Raw genomic sequence first — 25922 nt, 5'->3', positions numbered from 1 at the left:
CATTGGAATACAAAAACACAGTCTGTGTGAGCGGCCCCCCTGACTGCTTTTCCTCTGAATTGACAAACCTGTGCCAAATAATGCATTTATGGAAGAGTTACTATCATATACTGATATTAAAGCCTTTTGGCATGTGCTTTTGTTAAAATGGAGAGCCTATAGGTTGGCAAATTAACAAATTGGCTGAAACTAATGTACTTATGTGTCATTTTCACCTTGTTTTATTAGAGCAAAGTGTCTGTCTGGCTTCAAACCATGTACCAATCAACCATTATTTGCTCCAGTGTTAAATAACTCACAACAATAAAGCAAACCCTAGACTGACCTGAGCTGGTTAATTTGGTTATGGATTGTTGAGAACTGGAACAGCTCTTATGGCGCCCTTTCGTCTCACTCTCTTCCTTTTCCCATGGACTATATACCTGATGTGATCCATAAGGGAGAAGAGAGGAAGAGGAAACGGGGTAATACAGAGGGCCTTCACATCCTGAAGTTCAGTAACACAAACACACATGCACATGCCCCCTCGTCTATAACAGGTGACGGTCCTGACCTACGAGCATTATATGGGAGTAGAATAAGAAATAGAAGATAAAAGTGGGTAAGATCCACTTAAATTAGACATTGCATGCAGATTTTAGATGAAAACATTCATATATTGTATATACATTTGTAAATACATTTGGTTTCTTGTTCTGTACCATAGCGCCAGGTAGCCACCCACTTTGAAATCAAATTTTTGTTCACAATTTTCTGTAAAATTTCAGCTTTCATCAATGAGGCCCGTTTATGTGACCAACTTGAACCTAGTGCGAAATCTGTGTAGAGAAATCTTTCACTTTTGCGCTAATTTTCCAATTGCATGGATTCCTGTTGGAAAGAATTTTGTGTACATGGAAATGTCATTGCGGCTTTATAAGAGTGTTGCAGAAAAAGTTTTTATTCTATTAGAGAGCGTAAATTTCTGAATCTCAACATCGTGATGCACACCTTGAAATCAATGCATTTTTAGCATCCTCTGACTTTCTTAACTCCAGTGTTTTGCCACCCATATAATTCACAAGCACCCAGGCCACACGATGCCTACAGCAGCATCTGTGCTGTGCTGAATGAATGAGTGAACGTGTGGTTAACCCATAAACAGAACAGGGAGAAAGTGGAAAGTGAAGTGCAGAGCTGAAACTAGACCACAACCATTTTAAGAGCTGAAATTTCCTACCTCTGATCACGGGAACAGGAGAAGTGTCTACTAGTGGAGCAAAACTATGGCCTATATTTTGAAAAGAGAGTCGTTCTTCCTCAGATGTGAATCTTGGTAGCATGACGCAAAAGGCATATGGTGGTAGCTTCTTTCCTCTTGATGTGCAACGGCTGCGATCTCATGGGCAAGTCGGAGCTCAGAATGAAGCAAAGGAAGGATCAATGGTTCTGCTACAAAGGAGAGAATACAGTCAACTGGAGCTTGAATAATTCCCTCGTTGAATTTACACCATAATCATGCCAACCCTCAGCATATCAGCACTCAAGAACACAGTGTAGACCTGCATCACTGACTCAATCAAAACGTTTAGTATACATTTAGACCAATAAGATTGACTCTTTGGATCTAAATTAACCCAATGACTGTTATAAACCTAATCATGTTTATTAAAATGTACTTTCATGTTAGCCAGTATAGTTTTTTTTCTTATATTTAGCCTGCAATCTTGGCCAATCTTAGGTGTGTAAACAGTTTCATTGTTTCCACTATAAATGCCCTCTTTTTGCTCGCTTTTCTATTTCTGCTTTTGTTTCCTTGTATCAGTTACTTTATTTACATTTGCTTTGCATACATTTACATACTTTTGAACTCTCCGTTTTATTTGTATATGATGTTCAAGTGCAGTAAATGCAGAGCGTGGGTGAGTATTTTCATCCTCAGATTGAGGTTCTATATATTTAATAACTATAGCATTTTAGCAGTGTTTAGTTACTGATGGAAGCCGTCATATCTTTCGCCATGGAAAATTGGAGATTGGGAGGTTCATTACGATAACCTGATGGCCCCGAACCAGACCAATGCTGCCGGTGGTGATTGGTAAACCTGCCACACTGTTTTTTCTGTAAATGCCCTTTTGTTTTGCATGACCAGCATGTAGGGAGAGAGAAATCACTGTCCTTTACATGGCACAAAAGTTATATCATCAAGTTGCTACATCCGATGGTCTCTTTCTGATATTTTTTTTTTAAATAGAATATTTAGTGCAAGAAAACTTTCTAGAATTTTAATATATTTCATGTCTAACCTGTATAATGTGCTCTTGTAAAATAAAATAAAATATTCCCATATGGTAATAAGGTTTTTTAAATGTAAAAATATAAATAAAAGTAGATGCTTCTGAAAATACTTTAAGTATATTCGACTATGCTTCACTGTGTATCCAGATGTTTCATAAGCCTAAACCCCCTGAGGGTGTAAAAGCATTGAGACAGGCCTCACTTTGTTCCGTTCAGTGAAGGAAAAATATCACATCCCTGTTTGGAAAGTCACTGCCAAACCCTAAAACCGGGTTAAACACATTTCAGCGAACATGGAGAAAAGATTTTAGTTTAACATAGTTCCATTAATATCCTTTAATCAACAAGTTTTAAATTAACCAGCTTTTTTTGGACCTGCTTCATTTTTTTTTGGAAAGCAACTACCTGAGACTTCATTTCCGTAATTCTGTTCATGTCTAAATAGTCAAAAAACAGAGTCAAGCTTATTTTAGTTGTTGTGCAAATGAAAAGCTTTACCCTGGAAAGATTGGAGTTATGTGAATCAGCCGGTAAACTGTATATTTTGGAAGCTGATGTTAACAGGTCATTCAACCCAGTAGCAGCGTCTATGTACATGATGAAGACAAACTGTACTCCACTGCACCAACTGACACGTTCTTCCATCACTAACCCCTAGAAGTCATTATGTTGCCACATGGTCATGGCGATGGTCAGTGTAAGCGGCGCAGGGTGAAACTAGCTCCCGATGTCAGCATCTGAGCCCGGTCTGTTGATCGTCTGGCTGTGTGATGCAGGCCAGCTGGAATCCAACAGTCATTTACATCCTCCTGTCAAACAAGAACCTCCAGCCTGTCAAACTTTGTGGAAAGATGACAAAAACTACACTCCCCAGAGCTTTCCCTAAAGAAACGGCTTGAAGAAAGGGCTAAATAAGGGTAGAAATCTTGACAAATGTTTGGAAGGAAGGTAAGTGCTGCTAATAATCTGCAGCATTTGATGTTCTTCTGTGTTTGTTGTAAAGAAGACAAATCTGTTCTTTCTCCATGTGGTGCTGTCACACCTATGAGTTAACACAGTGTGCAAGATATAAGCTACTGAGGACACGTAAGAGCCAGGGTGGCACTGGGACACCCAGACTGAAGCCCGGCCACCCAATTTTAATTGGCAAAATATATTAATAAATAAAATTCACAAGCAGGCATATCATTTGTTGTGAAAAAATGAGGTCCATAATAACCTGAAGTATACAGTCCCATTGTTTTCAAAGGAAGATCCAAAGATCAAAGGCGGCAAACCTGCAACCATTAGTCAAAAAAGTGTAACGGCTAATGCTAACTCTTTTGATCTGGCAGTACGTGGGAAAGGAGACCAAAAGGTGTTTGTTTTTTTTAATGGATGCCAATGAGGGAAAGCCTTATCATTTAATGTATCAACAGCCTATGTGCTAATCTTCAACATGTTTTACACCAAACAATACTTTTGGATTGAACTACTTTTAGAGTTTACCATGAAAAAAAAAAATGCTGTTGGGGATTCAGCTTACAGCACATCTCATTCATTCCTATGGGATCCGTAAACGGTGATAGAGTTTAGTAAAACTCTGACTGAAATTCAATTACATCAACGCTTTAATGTGATTGGTTATTAAGGGACACATGATCCAAGTTAGCCGTTACGCTTTCTCCAATAGTAAGTACAGACCTTCTCATCACCCAATAGTAAGGCAATCTCTGCCACAGATGGCACAGGACCTCCCTGAAGCACTTGATTTAAAATCTGCCATCTTTGTCTACAGCGGCTCATGCACGATCAGTTCTACAGTATACCGAGTTAAACACAGTTTGGTTCTGATCATTTGGTACATCAGATTGTTATTTTTTTGCAATTTAAAATGTGCTTTTTAAAACAAATTAAACTCCTGAACACTTCTGTACGACTGGAGAAAAGCATGGATTTTCATGTCTAGTTCAAATTTCTTTTGAAAGAAATATTATTTTCTTATTTTTACCCAAAATAGGATGGATTGGCCATTGTTGAACGCATTCATAATGGTGCCCCTTCACGGAGAAACTTCACAAATGCATAACAGAAATAACAGAACTAACAACGTTCCAGGAAATCCCTAATATGGCAAAAAAACAACAACAACCAGCTATCGCTTTCCTGAATAAAAAGATAGAAAATGTTTTGAATGACGAAACATGAAGATAGTAAACACTGGATTATGATAATATATGGTTTACCTGTGTTCCTCAAGCCATCTCGGGTATATTCATAATAATTATCTTATAATCCAGTGAAAATCGACATTTTACAGTAAAAAGATGCATCAGATCACAAAAGGAAGTTATTTCAAACATTCGACTGATGTTGTAGAGTTAAAACATGTTATATGTTCACTTTTGTTGGACATCAGGTTTGTCAAGGTTTGTCAGGTTTCTCGGCATGAAGCATTGTTCAATGTACTTTATAAACAGGGAGGCGTTTCCTTGTCTAAGTGCGTAGACACAGGCACATAAGCAGAGCCAATTCAAAAAAATAAAAGGACTCCCCGGAAATTATTTAAACACACCCCACCCCCAACAAAAAACAAACGTAGGCATATTAAATAAAAGTACATATTGAACCAAGGGATGTCGTACCGAGTATTATATTGAGAACTTTGTAATTCCTAGTAAAGACCAAATGACATTAAATGAGAGTCCATTTGTTATTTTTCATATATTAGTCAGTTTCGTGTTAAAGATTTCTTGGATTTCTTTAGTCACAAAACAATCAATCAATCAATAGACTGGAGTTGTGTGGATTACTTGTATATTATTGTGATGTTTTTATTAGCTGTTTGAACTCTAATGATCCATTGGTGTAATGCTAAATTTCTCTAAATCTGTTCCGAAGAAGATCTTGGATGGCCTGAGGGTGAATCAATTAGCATTTTTGGGTGAACCATTACTTTAAATTTTGTTTCTAGCACCACGTTCTGCTGGATAGTTCACCCAAAAATGAAAATTATGTTATTGTGTTACTAATTGATTGCATAATTTACATTTTTGGGTGAACTATCCCTTTAAATGTAATGTCATACTGAATTTGTATGACTATTTAATCTGTGGAAGAGAAATTAATATACATTTCGGTTTAATCTGTGGATTAAGAAAAACAACACACACACACACACACACACAGCAGAAAATTAAGGCCATACAGGTTTGACATGAAGATGAGTGAATGATTTTATTTTAGGGTAAACTGTCCCTTTAGTGTACACTTAATGATGCAGCTAACTGTCTAAAATGGACAAATATTGTCTCATAAAAGATAAAAGATGTGATATGCCTAATTATATACACATTCCCAATTACAGAGAGTAGGCACGGTAAACATCCATCCTAATTCACCAAGGTCCACCCACTTGTAAATTTCATTATATTAAATCGAGCTGTCATGGTCATCTTCACTTGTGATGTAGAGTGGACTGTAGGCATCTCTATGTGGGTCAGAGATATGTAAGGCAGGGCTGATGGTGGCTTCAGCAGCCGTGTGCATTGTACCTGGTCATTCATTATAAAACAGTCTACAAATAATGAATGAGGATGGTGAGTAACTTGAGGATGAGGTGGGATAGAAAAACACCACAACCTCATCTCCCTTCAACTTCAAAAAAAATAAATAAAAAAGACAATAAAAAAAAAGAAAGATATTAACCTAAGGTCCAAGAGGCTAATAATAAAATAATAAAACAGGAAACGGAGGCAGCTATAAATTAAAAAGAGAAGGAAATGACCACCATAATTTGGAAAAAAGATTTTTGTATCATCTTTCCGGGCCTGGCAAGGAGTAGTGGAAGAAGAACACTCAAGTTAACAGACTCTTGAGTGGCCTTGATGTGTGTGGAGGATTTCTCTGCAAACTTACTAGTGCAAGACCACATCTCCATAATTCAAGGACCACTCTTAATTTGCGCCGGTAGCCAGATACTCTGCCTAACGTTGATAACACTGCAAGGAGTGTTGTACATCTGTCTGGAGAGCAGGAGAGGATGTTTACTTTTACGTGGAAAGAAATGAGTGTCCCAGGTGTTTCATTTAAACAATGGAAAAACACTTACTGTGAGTGTTTCTGCTGAATTTTATCTTCAGAGACACAGGTGTTTGGAATGCTGTGGATCCACATGACAGGACCCTCGCAGCCCAGCAGGTATGGATGCCCGTCCCCTTCACCAACTCCATATAATTAATTAAAACCTCCACAGCTCAACAACAGCAACAAGAAAAAACATAGATTTTAGTTAGTGAGTCCTGAGCACATCTTTGGCGATAAGGTCATGGAGTATTCAAGTCAGTAGTATAGGGACGAAATAAATGGCCAATCATCATCTGTCTTGGCTTAGGTGATGATATGATATTGGCATTTGGAATTATGACTCCTGAAAACTTCCTTTATAGAAACTTGCCGGTTGGCAGAGACAGAATCAGTGCAGTCTCAGAAGATGTGTCAGATAAAATTTGAAAAAGGTACCTTTTGGGGTACAATTTTTTTTTATTTTTTTTACTGGAGCAGTTTTAATTATTTACAATTAATATTATTAATACATTTAAATATTTTATATAAAATATAAAATTTTCAAAAATATATAAATTTATGTGTGTGTGTCTATTTATATACAATATAAATATAAACAGTACACACCCATATATACTAGTAAACAGAAACTTTTATTTTGGATGTGATTAATCGCAATTAATCAATTGACAGTGCTACTGTACTCTACAAGCTGGAAAAGTAGCTTGTTCCAGAAAAAGTTAAGTTAGTTAGTAGCTGCTCATTTGTTTGACCGTTTTCCCTGCATGACCGCGAGGCTGTATGTGTTTGCGCAAAGCAGTTTGGACACTTCGGTGACACATGCAGGAGTGAATGTATAATGAAAAACAAAAGAATGAATAAATGAACAATACAGGATGAGAAAAGCTTTCAAGGCTTCTGATGTTTGACTTCAAACACGGCAGCGCAGTGAATCAGCTGGGAGAGGAGAGAGGGGTGGTACGATGAAGAGAGACGAAGATGGAGGGGGGAGATTAAGAGAAAGGTCAGAGGAGGATGCATCCTGTCTGCTCAACTCAGTGGCATGTCTGCGCAGTGGGACGGCTGTGCTGTGTCTGTGTCTTTCCTCTTTATTGTACAATATATAGTAACTGATCCCTCAGTAGAGCATGCTGACTTGTTGCTCATGAACTGACAAGTACTGCAATAATGGCCCTCGGCCGGGGTCCCGCAGCGAACATATTCCCATCCTGTACTTCCCCTGTGTCAAATCTCGGTCACGAAATGCCATCAAGACTTGAATACACTGATGAGTTAACTGTGTCACCCTGGGGAAACCGATCCTGGAGATCCATTTAGTGTTAAGAGATTGCGCCACATCCATCAAACCTCATCTCAATGTATGAGGCTCCTTTTTACCTTCCGAATTGAATTCTAAAACTAAATTTCTCAGCTGTCATGCTAAAATGAGATGTCGCAATCACCTTACGTGTCACATGACCCCTACAAGAAGTATAGCTGTGCAACAGGGCTGGATATTGAGGAACAGTTTGCTAATGAACCACAAGAATGAATCTCTTAATATTACCCATGATTCCCTTACCTGGCACGCACATCCCAAATCAATCTGTTTGGTTATGACAAGGGCAAGGTCTCAGTGATTGCACATATGACCCATGACAGCAATTGTTGAGAGGCGATGCTCTGGCAGGCCAATGCCCTTGAGCTTAATGGCTTCAAATTAAACTCCAGTTGCATTCTGGGATACTGGAGCATTGGAAATGGACTTGGAGGGGCTAATGGAGTATCAAAACTGCTGAAAAAGTAGGGGTTAGTAACTAAGGTAGTAAACTGAAATAACCTTGTTGCTATTAAAACTATATGTTAATAATTTTGAATATTGTTGGCCACATGCATTGAATTGTCAATTGTATATGTTAATAATTTAGCATATTGTTAGGCATATGCATTTCACAATCATGTTAAATTATATGAAATGTTACGATATTCAATGTAAAATGTTTAAAGCAAACCAATTGAGAATAATGTTTGATATAATATTGATATAATATTTATCAGTATTGCACCAGGTTAACACAATTTGATATAGATTTTTGATTTATGTCTTTTGACAGTAGTCATGGTCTTTACGACAGAGCTGAATTATCTTCTTTCACTATATTGAGCGAATCCACGTCAATCACATGGTTTATTCCTAAAATCCTACACGTCATTCATATATATACATATATACATGCCATTATCAGCAAAATACACAGTGCATTCAGCAGACATGAGTGTTAAATCTAAAGTATTGGAGACTGACAGCTGAAGGGTCAGACACCATCATTCGACCATCATGAGCTAAATCAAATTTGATTCTATTATAGTGCTGTCTCCTCCACACAGACCTGCAGACAGCGAGATGGAACCCACTTTGAGCACACAGGCATTATTTTAATATCACACATTATTCATCACTTTAGTACATGATCAACAGTCTCAGGGAAACATAAAACAGAGCAGAATGGAATGTTCTAATAAAATCATGGGATCACCGTCCAGTTACTTTTGCCATGGGTCCATAATCTGAAATGTTTGTCACATCTTTGGAATGACCTACTTTTCGTCTTACCCTTGCTCCTCTGTTATCCCTATTTTATTCACTTGGATAGCTATTTAACAATCCACTTTTTTACATTGAAAAAATATAAGAAGGAAAGAAAGAAATCAAGAAAGAAAGAAAGAATTAATATACATGCTGAAATTAAAGCTTTGCCGTTTTTAAATTATGAAACAGAAAACCAATGAAAGTATTGTAATACTTCACAATGTGTTTCATGTCTTGTAATTCTTTCCAATAAAATATTAAAAAATCTATCAAATTAATTAACTAAAAATATATAAAAATACAAATAATTTCTTCTGCACAATTGTTTAAAATAACATTTTTTTTAAATAAAGTATGTTAAAAGCTTAAATCTCACTAGATGTTTTATTACTAAAACAAGAGATAATTATTTATATTACTTTTCCTTCTTAGATTTTACTGCAAGACATCTTATTAGTGTATGCAATTGAAGAAAACAATTTTTGGCATTGCAAATTGGCTTGATAAACACTTACTTGTTTGGCTTTGGTTGTCTATGACTTGTAGGAATATTAGCAAACTTTTAATCATTCATAACTTTTTCATCACGAATAAACAAAAACTAGAAGCTAGGATGCTCCATCTCCTGCATCTTTAAAAGCAGATGAAGCAGGGAGAGATAGAAAAAAGGAAAAGCGGTATGGGATTCAGTGCTGTTTGTGATGCCCGTGAGCAAAAAAGTTTTATAAATAACTAAGAGACATATGCCTGAGGCTCATTAAAATTAAACAAGCTCTCAAACTGAAAACATACGGCGTCAGAGATATTAATAAAAACCAGACCCCAGGGCGAGTCAATGCAGGGCATGAATGGCAACAGTCATCTCAAACCCAGCATGGTAGACATGCGACATATACCACCTGTGCGCATGTGAGTGTACATGCGTGCACCTGCTGTGAAGAAAGAGAAGAGCTCTGTGTGAGTGCTTGAAACAACAAACATGATTATTGGTGATATGTAAATGACTGATTGGCAGTCTATGAGAAAATGTGTGTGTATTGACCCTCTCAAAACAGACACAGACACACACACAGGGCACACCCAGAAAACCAACACACAAATGACAAACAGTTAGAGCTGATTATAACCAACACTAGTGTCCAAAGGACAGATTTGAGTTAATAACTGTTATCTGCACAAGTAGAATCAGACAAGTTGCCTACACAGCATTTTGTGCTGCATTAAAGGAACAGTTCACCCACGTATGAATATTTGCTGAAAATGTACTCACTTTGAGGCTTTCCAAGATGTAGATGAGTTTGTTTCTTCAGTGGAATAGATTTTGAGAAATGTAGCATTACATCACTTGCTCACCAGTGGATCCTCTGCAGTGGATGGGTGCCGTCCGAATGAGTGTCTAAACAGCTGATTAAAACATCAGAATAATACACAAGTAATCCACACAACTTAAAAGTCCATCAATTAATGCATTGTGAAGTGAAAAGCTGTGTGTTTGCAATTAAGTAATAGTATATTTCTCTAAATCCACATGATATGCAAGATATGAGTCCTAGTGCACATTTGCATGCATTAGTATGAGATAAGGAGCCACTGATGAGTAAAGATCACTGATGTTTCAGTGTCAACAAATGAGTAAAAAAAATAATAATCTGAGAGTGCCAGTTAGACTGCATGGGAATTGTACTCATAGAACTATATTACAGATAAAAAAGGAAAGTGTGAATAAAAGCCAGATCCTTGCAAGGACTTGATTTCATTTATGCTGAAATTAACTTTTTTTCTGCACCATTGTTTCACATGCTTTCTTTACTTTGTTAACGTTTGAATTTCTCAGCCAGTCGTTGCAGTGGCGATGTTGATGTAACATTCCTGTAGAAAAGTGTGTGTGTTTGTGTGTGTGTGAATGATCCAAAGGGAGGGCTGAAAGGTATTGAATCCTGAGGCAATGATACAGGCGGACAGAGCACTCTGAGACAAACAGAAAGAGGTGTGTGTGTGTGTGTGTGTCTGAAGGAAAAAGAGAACAGACAGTGTCAGCGCCGGAGGCAGGAAAAGCTACATATCAGATTTTACTTTAGATTTCAGCTGTAAAACACAATGACAGTTCATTAATAAGAAACCACACAGATGTGAAATCAATGCATTTGTGACACATTTGGATCGGAGGAAATGTCATATAATAAAAAGCAATAAATCATGTATTTTTAGGCTAAGAAAATGTAAACAATTTCTGTAAGCAGTATTAAACAGGGAAGTAACAGTCAGTAATGCCAACTTCATCAAATATATGAAGTTTTCAGCAAGTTTATTTGGGTAAACTTTTTTTTTTAAGAATTTAGCATGTTTAGCATTTAGCATTTTTTAAAAATTGTTTCCTATTTTAGTAAATATGCAAAAACACTGCATGGTGCACAAGAAAAAATGTTTTTAAAAAGTACATGTAAAAATTCTCTTTTTGTTGTTCCCTCTTCCCTCCCCTTTTCTTTCTCTCCAGCAGAGCGTGAGCTGTGTGCCGTTGATACAGTAGTTGGGAGTTTTTTATGAGCGGCTGCACTTACTCCCAATATTTTCCGCTCAAAAAGTTTCAAACCATGTCTCAAATTAGCAGAAGCCTGGCTCTGTGTACTGGGAGCACCACCTAAGGCCTATAATGAAAAACAGTTCCATCTGGTCAAACTAACAAGTCCTGCGCTATTATGTAACAGCTTATTATACACTTGTTTTGAAAAGTTTATGGTCTATTTAATGACATTCTATTAACACAATTTTTGTATTCTCGGCCAAGGTCTTCTCAACACGCCGTCCTAAAATCCATAAGGGTGGTAGAGTTTCAACTCTTGTGAAAGAACCCCCACCCCGTCTTTTTTCCGGTACCAATTTACCAAATCAGAGCCCTCGCTGAGAAACAAATAAATAAATAAATAAGCAAAGAGTAAAAAGATGAGGTTTGTTTGTGTAAGTCAGCGGCTAATAACTAACACTGTGTCCCTGCACGGCGGGCACTGATAGCACTGTGACTAGCAGACTATTAAATCCCTGTGCTATTGCATCACTTCAAAAGATGAATCCCTGAGGAGATGAGATAATGTGCCTTTACGCATGCAAGCGGGAGGGAGATAGAGAATGGGAGAGACTGAGATGATGATGTCATAGGTGTGCCTATATTTAGAGGGATTATAGGTGAGGCATCACTGCTTGACTTCTAGCAAACATCAGCAGCTTTTGCTCAACATGATGACACTCTTTTTATCTCTCTTTAATTCTTTCACACATTCACAGACATGTAATTGTGTCAATGACGTATCTTTCTGTCCTATTCAAAAATGCACTGAAATGCAATTTACACATGCAATCACTTGAATACATATTTCTAATTTCTGAATGAAACCTTTGAGATTATTTTGAGGAGAATAAGGTAAGTGTCCTGATTTCATTATTGTTATCATTGTTAAGAGGACCTTGAGTGAATTGGCATATTATTTGATATAAATGTGTGATGTTTCTTTACTATTATTCTTTTTTTATTATTTCTTAGAAAAAAAGTAATGACATAAAAACAATTGAATGAATAATGTCATTTATTACTAATTATTTGATGGTTACACCACACAACATTTTTTAAAATCATTCATTTGAAACTTTTCCACATATTTTGATGAGAGCAGTAATTAACGGAGTCAAAAATGCAACCAAAATATGACATGAATATTTGATTGATCATTACTGAACTGCCAATTTGAACATCGTTAATAAAAATACACTTTAGATCTTTTAAAATAATATAGGAAAATAAACTATAAATTGTAATATATTTATTATAAATAATATTTGTTAAACAGCCATAGCAATATGAAAAAATACACCAAACTACGCTAAATACAAGTATGCATTTGATTTTTGATTTTATACATTGGTACTTCTAGTTTATTCAGACCATATACTGTGTTGCCCTCTCAGATTCAGCGTCCAGTATCTCCAGTTCCTAAACTGTATGGAACATAATGAAACATTTAAAGCTACTGATTGGGTGGGACATGTAATATGGTGTGTGCGGATCCTCATTCACAAGTAAGTAAATACGCTTGCAAGGTTTACAGTGTTGCTAACATTTCAAGGGAGTGTGACCATGTGTCTTTCCAAACACTATCTGAGGCGGTATCACGTGCGAACGCACAGCAAACAACATCCAAAGTGTTCTGACGGAGTGGCTACCATTTCACCTGATACACTGAGCCATGGAAACATGACGTCAGATCACTGGTGCACAAATTTGTGCACTTGTGGATTAGAAAGGAGGCTATGAGCTTTCAAGCCTTTATGAGTCACTTCTACGTGCAATTTTAAAGCTCTTTGTGGATGTTTGGAGAGAAATCTATGCATGCATGACAGGTTAAATGACTAGTGTTAGCCTTAGCATTTAAAAATTATTTACTAATGCATGTCAATGTTAGATATATATATATATATATATATATATATATATATTTTTTTTTTAACTCTTCAGAGATAATGGGCTTATGCAAACAGCGGGGCACCTGTAAAGCCAAACCTTTAAAAAGTCTACACAAAATGCAAAAACATATTTTGCAGGTTGGCATTGTGACTCGGGGGTTTGATGTCAGAGCAGCACACTTGGCCTGTCAATCAATTCTGCTGTAATAATACTCTTCATCGCTTTTTCTTGAGGCCAACATAGTATTTCTTAAAAGGAAATCCATCTTAGCTTTTGTAATGCATAAATGATGTTTCTGTGTATATGTGCATGTTTTGAGGAACAGTTTGCTCTATGTGGGTGTTTCTGTGATGGACTGAAAGACAGCAGATTTCACACGTACGCTCATAAACATGAGTACACAGTTCCACTGAATATGTATTCATCATGTTGGAATGGATAATTGTAATAAACTGCCTGTCACTTAATTGGAAATTAATTGTTTTCCAGGTTTCTTTTAATAAAATTAGAACTGCATTTTAATTACACAAATGCACATTAACAAAAAAAAAATTAATTACTTTCAAATGAATACAAGATGGATGATTTTATTTCTCGTCTAATCAAATGTGGTTTAGAAATGAAGATACTCATATTTTTGTCAAGATCTATGATAAAAAAAAAATACATTTCACACGATGAACCACTTGAATACATGTATTAACATTAATAATCATTTGAAAATAATTTGTATTTTTTTCCGCATATATCATTTTATGTATTCTAAAGAAGTCTCCAAGAGGCAGCATTTATTTGATCAAAAATACATTAAAAACAGTAACATTGTGAAATATTATTCCAAATTGTTTTCTATTTGAACATACTGAAAAAAATTTATTAATTTCTGCGATGATGAATTTTCAGCAGCCATTATTCCAGTCTTCAGTGTCACACGATCCTTCAGAAATCATTCTAATATGCTAATATTATATAGTGCTCAAGAAACATTTATTGTGATTATCAACAATGAAAATAGTTTACTGCTTAATTTTATAATTAACTAATTATAATTACTGCTGATAGTTCAAAACAACTTGGTAATATATATATATATATATATATATATATATATATATATATATATATATATATATATATATATATATATATATATATATATATATATATACACATACATACACACACACAGAAATACACACAAGATTCCCATGATCCCCTTAATTAACTTTAAATTCAAGGACCTTTCAAGGACTTTCCAGGTCCAATACCCTCAAATTCAAAGACTTAATGTGGGAACACATTTCAAGTGAGAGCGAGGTTATCTTGTAAGATACATTGTTACAGTGTTTCAGTGTCAAACACAAAAGCTTTTTTGCATACATTTTTGGCCATATGACATCTGATATTCTATTTGTTGTATTTCTGTTTTGCATAAAACTGAAGAATATCCGGTTCATCCTCTACTGTATTCTAAAATTATCTGATATTAACTTTTGCAACTTTTGCAATGAATCCTTGCTGAAGAATAGGTTTTACATTGGACATCAAGTAAAGACGTCACTAAAATATTTTATCATACAACAGTCAACAACATTTTGGGGTTTCAGAACTTTCTTCCTGTTGTGTTGCCATGGCTTTTTGCAAAAAAGGATGAATTGGAGTTTTCCAAGAGGGCATAAATAATTGATTGGCAAATGGCTTTATCAGCCCTCAGGCTGTATGGTGTACCCACTGCACGGTATAAATAACGCATCATGCTAATTATGCTACGTACACACACACACAAACACAGACATTGTAGCTCAGGTCAGCTACTGTAAACACACCTGAGCTGATATCATCCAACATAATCCACATGACCGTCCATGTGACCTGTGTTGAAGAGGAATGTTGCAAACAGAATTGCAGTTGGGACTGGACTGATTGTTGTTTACAGGGCGAACTGATGCTGTTATTGACCATCAAGCCATTCTTGAGGAAAGTAATGAGAGACAACTGTCCAGTCAAGTCAGATTATTACGGGACGCTGGGCACTTTTGCATTTACCCACTGCGCAAAATTGTTATGACCATGTAAAAATGTTTGAGCATCAAAACACAGAATGAAGACATGATAGGTGGCACTTCTAGAACAGATAAAGATTTAGTCAAATATTTAGACAGACTAAAATAGGCAAAATACATATTATAAAATGTGTTTGCAGGACAAACCAAACTGCTGAACGTGGATGATGTGACAGCGATGGGGAGTAATGTGAAGTGACACTGCGGTGACATGTCGGCTGTCTCCAACAGGCGTATCATTCACACCAGTACAGGCCACAGCTTGACATACTAGGTTTGAAGGCCAAAGGTGACAAAAAATAAAAAATACTGTGAGCAATGTTCCTTTTCTCTCTCTTTGTCTAGGTGCTAACTGCTTTCTCATTGACATTAAACAGATTTGACAGTAGATTTGCTTTGGTATGAAGCGAACAAGTCAGAAGGCTGTTTTATATTTTGGAAAAAATATCATTTTCTTATGCTGTGTTAAAACCACAAGAAACCATTGCATACGGCAGGGTGACTGAATATTGGAATATTGAATATTCACAATATCCTTACAATGATTTTACTGGTCCCATAGAAATCGTTAGCAAAAACAGATTTAAAGCACATCCACACCAAAGACAATAACAATAGATAACTATAAAGTTTTAATTATCATTCTAATTCACTGAGAATAGGTAAGTTCACATCACAACTAGAAAGATAACAACACATAGAATAAACATGATTGGAATCGGTTTTTAGAAAGATTTTTTCCAGCTAATGAAAAATAAAAACATTGACAGCCAATCAGAATTCACCAGTCTTTAGCATTTAAAGCGGTTGTTGACAAAACGCCCATGCATTCTCATAATTAACAAAACGATATTGTGTGTTGGTGTGGACATTGATATCATTATAGTTATCGTTCTCGGTTAAGATTTGGTAAGATGAATTCATTTCAGTGAATCATGAATCAGTTCAGATATGATTCAGTGATTGGTTTGTTAACTAATATTTTTTGTATATATGGACTGCTATTACTATATAAGAACAACATATAAATACTCTAATATTCATAAATTTTATATTTTTAATTATATTTCCAGTCCTGATTTTATTTTAAGTTCAGCTTGCTTTTTTAATTTCTACTTCTGTTCTATTTATATATTTCTATTTAGATTTATATTATTTTTATTAATGTAGCTTTAATAATCTTAGTACTAAACCTATTTTATTTCATTTACCTTTAAAGTTTTTGGTTTTATTACTATTTTTGGTTTTTCATCTAATATTTATATTTTATTTCAGTCTCACTTGACTCACCCATGACACTAGCTCAGTCAGTGTGTGTTATTCTGTTGTTATAATATGCCATTTTTACTTTATATTACACACACACACACATACATATACATTATATATATATATATATATATATATATATATATATATATATAGATAGATAAATAGATAGATAGATAGATAGATAGATAGATAGATAGATAGATATCTCACAGCGAATCTACTTTCAAAACATCAAGACATACAACATGTTTTCGTCTAATTATACCGTGTGTTTTACCCAATCATAATCATAGTCCTTTCTGAATAAATGCCGGGTGCACTGGAGCTTGGCTAGTTCCCTGGCAGACTTGAGAAACTGTCTGATAGCTTGGCTATACATAGACCACAGCAACTCCCCTCATAATGTTAGATTTGTATTCCACTCCATTTATCAATGTAACACTTAATACTTGAAGCAGGACTTGAAGTGAACCGTGTACTTCATCTCGCTATATCTGACCAGAACCCTTAGTAAATGTCAGCAAGCGTTCAGCGGGCAGATAAAACCTCCGGTCAGATCCGGGTTTGTGCACTCCAGTGGTTTTGGCGCTTATGCTAATGTGGGAGGTTGATTCGGAGCCTGTTGAAAACTTGAACTGCCTCCATGTAAATATATGAATAAATGGCAGTCTGATTGTGTGTGGCGGCAAATGCTTTGGCAGAGATGAGAAAGAAATTACGCAGATTTTCTCTTCTACTGCACAGTGGAAGGGTCAAACAGAGGTTCAGGGACACACTTATCACTGCCATCTTGATTTGTCATTACAAGTGAGTGTCTGTGGTAAATCATGCCAGCTAAAGTGGCTTACAACTTGACAAGAGCATCTAAAAACGATCAACAGAAATGCAGCCTACAGAACGAGTTGTAAAATACAGACGGTTAACCTACAAAAACAACTGCACATGAATATAAAACGTTACTCACTGGACTGCCAGATGTGCAAATGCAAGCAAATACACATTATTCAGAGTTAAAAAAATGGAAGATTGGTTCTAATTTCAACAGCATTTTTAACAAACCCGATAACTTTCTTGTTGGGTTAAAGCAGTTTAATATGCTAATGGGATATATATATGCGCAAATAACATGTATTCCTGAAATGCACTTAATAACTATGAATGCTATTATAGCATTTCTGCTGTTTATGAAGTCAAACAACCAAGTTCAAATAACCTAGCTGTTGTGAATTGGTTTTTCATATGAAGATGATTAATTATCAACTCATAAACAATCATAAATAATTCATACTACTCAAGAGTACCAATCTGCAGATGGGAAACGAAAAGGCTTTTTCTCCAAAAAGGTTTTGTTTGTCTGTGCCCAGTGGTGTGCTGAAACAAATAAAAAAAACATCTTTATGTAAACAGACTTTAATAATACTCTAACGGGCAGAATGAAATGAGTTTTCTTATGGCAGTTACATTAATATCCCTTTAAACAAGACATCAATCTCAGGGGCTGGTTGTCCAGTCAAATGATATTGTTTTTTTGTTTTTTTCATTTCAGTTTTATAAATGACCCCAGGTGTATTGGGAAGAGATGAATAAATCAGAGAGACAGATTGCCTAGAGAAGAAATACGCCATAAATAGCCATGCTAGTGTAAGAATAATTACGCAACTGCAACTGTTGGTGACCTCATTACAGATCCTGCAGGGTAAATATGCCACAGCCATCAGCATCTAATGCATAAAACAGCACTATTCAACATGACCACAGTCATGAGTTTGGTGACCCAACTTCCTAATGAGAGAGTATCGCAAATTAAATTATATCTCAAACCCTGCTAAATGCAGCTGTCGAGTATGTAGGCAGTAAACCTGCACCTGAATGCAAAACACCACTCTTTGTAGGTCTGGTGCAGAATCTGAATTTTTTTTCATCTATAATAAATACTTAATATTTAAATGTATTATTTATTTTATGCCAAAATATTTTTTTGTTCTCTGATTTTTCTTTTTTCATATATACAGTCAAACACCTTCAACATTTCTCACATTATATCACAATATATTCTCTATAGTTCAGAAAATGGTAGCAAAATATGACAAGAACTCAGAGTTAAACTGTGTAAGAACAAATTCATCTTGATATTGTCACTGTCAGATAACATTGATTGAAAGGAATGTAATGGATAAAAATCAACCAAAGAGTATTCAGCTGTTAAATTTAAGTACACAATTAGATAATACCAATTTAGGTCAACCAATTACCAAGCAATGTTTAATTTAGTTTAGTCTGTTGTGTCAAAAGATTGTACTAGTAATTAAAGAAAAAAACACTTACACTATGAAAAATGTAGTAAAATGTAAAAATTTAGGGTAATATAATGGCAGTTGTGGTTGCCGGAATTGTACTGTTAAAAAAATATATGGTTGCAACATTTTAGGTTTTAACTTAAATTTACAGTCAAATACCATCCAAAACTGATATAATTTCAATATACCAACCTACTGAAGAACTGAAATTTGTTTCATACCTTGTGGTGATAAGTGTCACATGATGAACCAAAGCCTTTCACAAGCAGCATGAAACTGAAATAATGCAATAAGCATTAACAACATGAGATGTAACATTCAAACCTAATGTACAAAATTTATAAGAAAAAAATAAGAAAAAACTGTTATTTAAAACAAACAAAAAAACTCTGTGAATGTCAATTTGTGGTTATTGTAAATGATACTTTTTCACTTCCAAAAACGGTATACTACCATAAAAGTACATGTAATGTCTAATACGGTTTTCACCGTATATAGTAGGGAAATTTACCGTTAACCATTTAACAGGTTTTTGCCGTAACATTTTTACAGTCTTTTATTGTTAAATTAAGTAATTTTTTACAGCATACATTTATGAACTAGTGTACTGCATCCTCTAGTAAAAAAAAAATATATAAAAAATGATATCTGGTGTCTGAATAATCTTTGGTTTGACTGTATATCAGACTGTATATATTTTAGTTTGACTGACTCAAAGACCACTTATTAATGCCAACTCTGAAAATAATTAACAAAATTTCAGGATCTGCTAGTAATAATAAATAATGATTATTATAAATGCAACACTTTTGTTTTTGCCCCCATTTTCATGAGATGAACTCAAAGATCTACTTTTTTTTTTATTGTGGCCAGCCTAAGGCACACCTGTGCAATAATCATGCTATCTAATCAGCATCTTGATATGCCACACCTGTGAGGTGGATGGATTATCTCGGCAAAGGAGAAGTGCTCACCAACACAGATTTAGACAGATTTGCGTAAAATATTTGAGAGAAATTGGCCTTTTGTGTACATAGAAAAAGTCTTAGATCTTTGAGTTCAGCTCATTAAAAATGGGGGCAAAAACAAAAGTGTTAGATTTATAATTTTGTTCAGTGTATATTCAAAATGATATTGTAAATGCTTCTTCATACATGACTTCCTTCTCCCCATGCCACACTAACACTGTCTTTTGGTTCAGTCCAGAGCAGAGCGGTGTGTGCTTGTGGCATCATCACAGGAGAGCAGAGCAGAGCTGATGACATAACTTAAGCCTGCTTTACTCCACACCCGGAATCAGCACACAGCTGCAATTCCCTGTATTTCAGATTACGCTACGTCATCATTTTAAACTCCCTCTCTTACACACGCATGCACACACAAGTGCAGACAGACATACGACACGCACACGAGTATTGTGGTGACATCACTACATTTCTGCCATTCCCCCAAACACATGTGGACAAACATATAAACAATGACATCATGGATTTTACCACTGGCCTGATTTTCACACAGAAAAAAAAAAAAACAGCTTACAACCACAAGGAAGTTAGAATGTTCCATCATTACTACAAACAGAAACCACAGAGCAGAACAAAAAGCCAAAACCAGGGGAGCTGCCAAAGACAGAAACAGACACTGAAAGAAAGAAATTGATTTTGTTTGAGTGGTGCAATAAGTACAAATTCTTCATTCTCTTTTATTTAAATATACATTATTTTTTTATTGTTTATTTATTGAAGAAAAAAGCCAGAAAAAAAAAACTCCACATTTATACACACCTAAAATACCAACTATTTATCTTTCACTGTATTTTAGTCTATCTAGTTATGATATAAGAAAGTTTCACAAATTCTGACCATGCCTTAATTGTTCTAGGTTTAGCTCTGTAAATTCTTGCTGTTGAATAATCTATCAGCTGAAATTTTTTTAGTTCTATAAGCCACGTTTTGTCAGCCGGGAATGTGGGTTCATACCAAATTAATAAAAATTACCTTCTTGGCTGCAGTTAATTCATTTAAATTAAGATCAGAATCAATTTAGCAAACAAATATTGGGATTTTTAGGACTAAACCTATCACAAAGTTCTGAGACCATTAGAAAAACCTTATCCAAAAATGTACTAATAATTGGACAGTCAAAGGATGTACACATAGGTCCCCACAGTATCTGTTTTCCAGATTGTATATTATGATTATACCAAATCGAGGACTCTTTTGCAAATTTGCTAGAACATCCAATGAATTTGCAAACATCGCACAAAATTTTAAGAGAGTTACCCACAATTGTATTATCAAACCTTAGGGCTTTCTTAGATAAACCAATAAATAACATATCTTGTAGTCAATGTGGATGTACAGCAGATGTGTCTATGTGACGCCAAGTAATCTCAAAGTTTAACTCCAACCAAGTCTTAATAGAGCGCAGCTGATATGCCCAGAAATATAGTTGAATGTTAGGAAATGCCAAACCTCCTTTGGCAGGACTTCTCTGTAATGTTTTAAAGTGAATTCTTGGATGTTGGTTGTTCCAAATGAATTTAGTTATAATGGAATTCATCTCTTTGAAAAAAGTTTTATATGGAGAAAGAGGAATCATGGAAAATAAAAACAGAGGCCTAGGAAGAACATTTATTTTAATGATTGCAGTCCTACCTTGCAAAGAAAGTAATAATGCGTCCCCATCTCTCTAGGTCTCGTCTAATATTATTGAATAAGGAACTATAATATAACTTTAGGCTGTATAACCACAGCCTAAAGTGAGGGAAGGATTTGAATTACCAAGTATGTGAATGCATTAGTAACTGTGATTGAGGACAACACAGATGCAGTATCGCACAGCATGGACAATGGCAATAGTACCAGTTTCTCCCAATTCATTTTATAACCACTTACTTTACTAAAATCGTTGAATATTTTAAGACATTAAAAAAAAAATTGGGGAAGAAATATTAGACAGACACAGTAAAATATCATCAGCAAAAAGGGAAATGTGGTGTTTAAAGTTGTCTGTAGTAATGGGGGACATTATATGATCCTGACGAATTGCTTGTGCCAGAGGCTCTAACATGAAGGCAAACAGCAATGGTGACAATGGGCAGCCCTTCTTGTGCCTCTGTCAGCAGAAAAGCACTCGAGCAACTCATCCCTGTTGAAACCTGTGCAAAAGAATTTGTATAGAGAGTTTGTACCATATGTATAAAATGTGGGACCAAATCCAAAACATTTCAAAACTGACCAAAGATACGTCCACTCGACCTGATCAAAGGCTTTCTCTTCATCTAGCAAGAGATAGCACATTGATCATCAATTGGATTGGGCATGTCTATGATATTCTAAAGACGTCTGACATTATACATAGCACAGCATCCCTTTTAATATAAATTCTTTAATACTTTAATAGGGAATATAAAGTGAATTATATTATGATTAAATCTATTAGCTACAAACATCGTAAACATGTCTTTTTAGGCAAGAACCACACGTCATGTAGTATAAGTTAGTATAATTTGCAACACTGTAAAAACGCCTAAAAATGAAATATGGTGCAACATGAGCAAATCTTAATTTAATTCTGTGGTCAACACTTTCTATTCATTTCAACTTTTTATCAACCGACGTAATAGATTTAATTTGTTTGTGCAGAGGCATTTTTGTACAATTTAGTGACATGTTTGCCTCAAGCCCCCTTGGCCAGGGGAAAGTTCAGCCTTACACATGCTTCACCTATCCGTGTTGGTAACCATCATTCCCTGATGGAGGGAACAGATGTTGTGTCCTTCATGTCACAACACAACAAATTGCCTCTGAGTGGGTTGAGATGCTCCTCGACTTTCTCGAATTCTCGAATTCTGCCCACCTTATTTTATTGGCCTTTTATCAAAGATGTCAGAGGTGTTTGGGCTACCAACAGTGACCCCAGTGTCATTAACTCAACACAAAGTATCCATTACCTCCATCAGGGAATGAAGGTTACCATACGTAACAGAGATGGTTTTAGCGCCATAGAGAAACATTGGAAGATCCGAAGCTTGCATCGTTTTTATGGGGTATTTGCTTTATAATGGAAAAACGACGTTCCCGGGGTACTTTTAACACTGATTCCAGGTATCCTGAGAGGATGTGCAATGGAATTGCTTTTATTCTATTTCTTAAACCCAAAGAAAAAGGACCAAAATGTACCAAAGCATTTATTTTTTGGTTGTTATACTCTCATTAAGTTTACAATTTTCATCTGCTCAAGCAGAAAGTTAATGTCGTCTTGTGCTTCAGCAAGGTATATCTGGCTAAAATGAGCTAAAGTTAAAGTTAGTGTGTCCATGCTAAAGTACAAACCTAAATAGCGGACTGTTCTTGCGTCTTATACAGTGTAGGGCAAAAACAAATAAACAAAGGTCAACATTTCACGGTTTCTTCATATTAAATTGATTAAATGTTAATTAATTTAATCGTACCCTGCGATACAGTGTTGATCCAGGATGTTGTCATCCACGATCATGATGAACGTAACATGCATTCTCTCCCACTTGCATTCTGATCTGTAAACCCTCACTTCCAAATAAATGCCCACAATATTTATTTTAAAATCTTTTTTATATCCCTCCATTTAGCAACTGTTTGTCCGAGTTCGCAACAGAAACTAAGGGGGCGGGGCTTACAGATAGGTCTATTGCGCTGCACAATTGGCACATGACATCTGACATATGTGGCCACGCATGAAAAAAAAAAATGAGTGGCCAGATAGAAAACAGTATATGGGGCCTTTAAGAGCATTGGAAACTCTGACATACTACATCACTCACAAGAGCAGCTCATGCTGACATTGTCAAGGAATGATAGTGAACTGATTGCAAAACAATGAAGGAGAAAACAGATGCACGCAGCTCCCTCTACATTCAGAAATCTCTGAACGTTTGGAGCAATCTTCAAAAGGATGGGAGCAATTCACAGAAGGATTGTATCAATTTTCCACAGGTGAAAGGGAGAGCTTTTTACTATTCACAGCTTGACGGCTCATGGACCCCTGGGAAAAGCTGCATGGAGGAAGGAGAAAAAGAGAAAGAGAGACAGAGAGAGAGAGAGAGAGAGAGAGAGAGAGAGAGAGAGGGAGAGAATAAAATACAGGAATAAGCACCTAAACGAGGCATAACGTTTTTTAAGAGGTGGAAAACAAATGGACCAATGCAGTATAGACACACACAGAGGATTACAAACACACTCAGACAACACTGGGATTACAGAGAAGCACACATGCCTCCAAAAACACACGTCACAGGATTACACCAGCACTCTTTGCGACATCCATCATGGTTTTCCAGGCAAAGCTGAGGGCATCAGCAGCGACAATGACATCATGCCATGGCCTAATGCAATCTTTCCACTTCCGCTGCAGTGATGCAACTGCATGTGCGATACGCAAATTACACACTGTTCACGCAGACTGAGCAATGCTTCAGAGACTGCGATTCTGAGAAATGCAAATGCTGGGTTTATCTATTTTTATCTGCTACACACTAGCTCAACTAAAAGGAAGAGTTCTGTCTAAAATGAAATCGAATCTTTACAACAGTTTATAGTGACTATGGAGTGTCAAGCTTCAAAAAGGACAGGAATTAAAAAGCACACACACTAACAAAAATTATAATATGACTAGTTCACTATATTCTGAATGTAGCCTAATACTTAAACAATTATTTGTGTTTGTGTCCCTCACACAAAGCTATCGTACATCTTCATGATCAAATACATTGGCCACATTTGAAAATATGTATACAAATATGTATACAGATATGCACACTACTCAAATTGCATATAATAATAATAATAATATTAATAATAATTTCAAAATATACATGATCAACAAAAAAAATAAACATAACACCATACACGTGAAAAGAAAATATATTTTTAAGATGATAAACATCATACACAATTTATTAGCACATTGTAGACATGCACATACAAAAAATAATTAAGTAATTGTTATATTTTTTATACAAAATTTAATCTTATTTAGAACTAGCTTTTATTTTTATATTTGTTGTTGTTCTTTTATTAGTTTGAATAATTTTGTTATGTACTTTTCAATTTGTATATTTATATTTAGCTTTAAATTGTTATTTCATATTTTTTTAAACATTATTATTATTAACATTATTATTATTTTTTATTTTTTTTACTTTATTCATGTATTTTTTTATTCTCCAGGAGATTCACTATTCTTTGAGCACATAGATAAGGATTATTTAGAGACAGTTAGACACAGGCATGTGGTTTATTTAAAGGGCCATTTTACACACTTAGTGGGGGGTCTGGCCCTACAGTGACACAAAGAAAAAATAAAAATAAATCAATAAAAGCACCGACATTTTGTTTTTCATTCCATTAAACTTCACACCAGTAAAGACTCTCTGAAACAATATTTTGTTGGATTTGTGGAAAACTTTACAAAATATTTAATCAAACTGTGGCATATTGGATTAGAATCACACGGTTTTTCAATGTCCCAGATCTGAGTTGGGGGAGAAAGAGTCAGACTGACCCAGCTGACTGAAGTGGAGTTGGAAAAGTAGGTGGGCGCCACAGAGTGCTAGAAGAGCCAATGGCCCAGTCTGACAAATCACTTCAGCAATCAGGTCAAAGACAAACCGCAGCGGACATGCACACACAAGCACACTCGTACAAACTATCACACAAACTCAATTACACTCTCTCTGTCTCTCACACATGCAGGGTGCAAATTGCAGGGGGTGGGGGTCTTAAAACTACATATTATTTTGCAACGCTCACAAACAGAAGTTGCATCTCCCTGAGGAGGTAACCATAGAAACAGAATGCTGCTCAAACACTCTCCGTTGTGATTAGTATAAGGCAGTAAGGGGACAAAACATGACAAACACTGTCATTACTTTTAACTTTATTTGT

The 25922-nt window shown here is 35.6% G+C and overlaps 1 long non-coding RNA gene across 2 annotated transcripts in view; it reads right to left on the bottom strand.

Moving 5' to 3' along the window:
• Positions 1–8774: 8774 nt before the first annotated feature.
• Positions 8775–25922, bottom strand: part of LOC127956896 (uncharacterized) — a 75232-nt gene continuing 58084 nt past the window's right edge. The window contains exons 5-6 of one of the 2 annotated variants that reach the window (XR_008153661.1): positions 10182–10315; positions 8775–9843 (exon numbers count right to left, since the gene is read on the bottom strand). This is a non-coding gene — a long non-coding RNA (uncharacterized LOC127956896). Of the gene's footprint in view, positions 9844–10181; positions 10316–23175; positions 24032–25922 lie in introns of those variants that run through there. The other variant, XR_008153663.1, reaches the window with a different exon arrangement.

This window comes from Carassius gibelio, chromosome B4, assembly GCF_023724105.1.
Source record: "Carassius gibelio isolate Cgi1373 ecotype wild population from Czech Republic chromosome B4, carGib1.2-hapl.c, whole genome shotgun sequence".
Taxonomy (NCBI): Eukaryota; Metazoa; Chordata; class Actinopteri; order Cypriniformes; family Cyprinidae; genus Carassius; species Carassius gibelio.
This window is presented reverse-complemented; position numbering and strand designations above follow the sequence as displayed.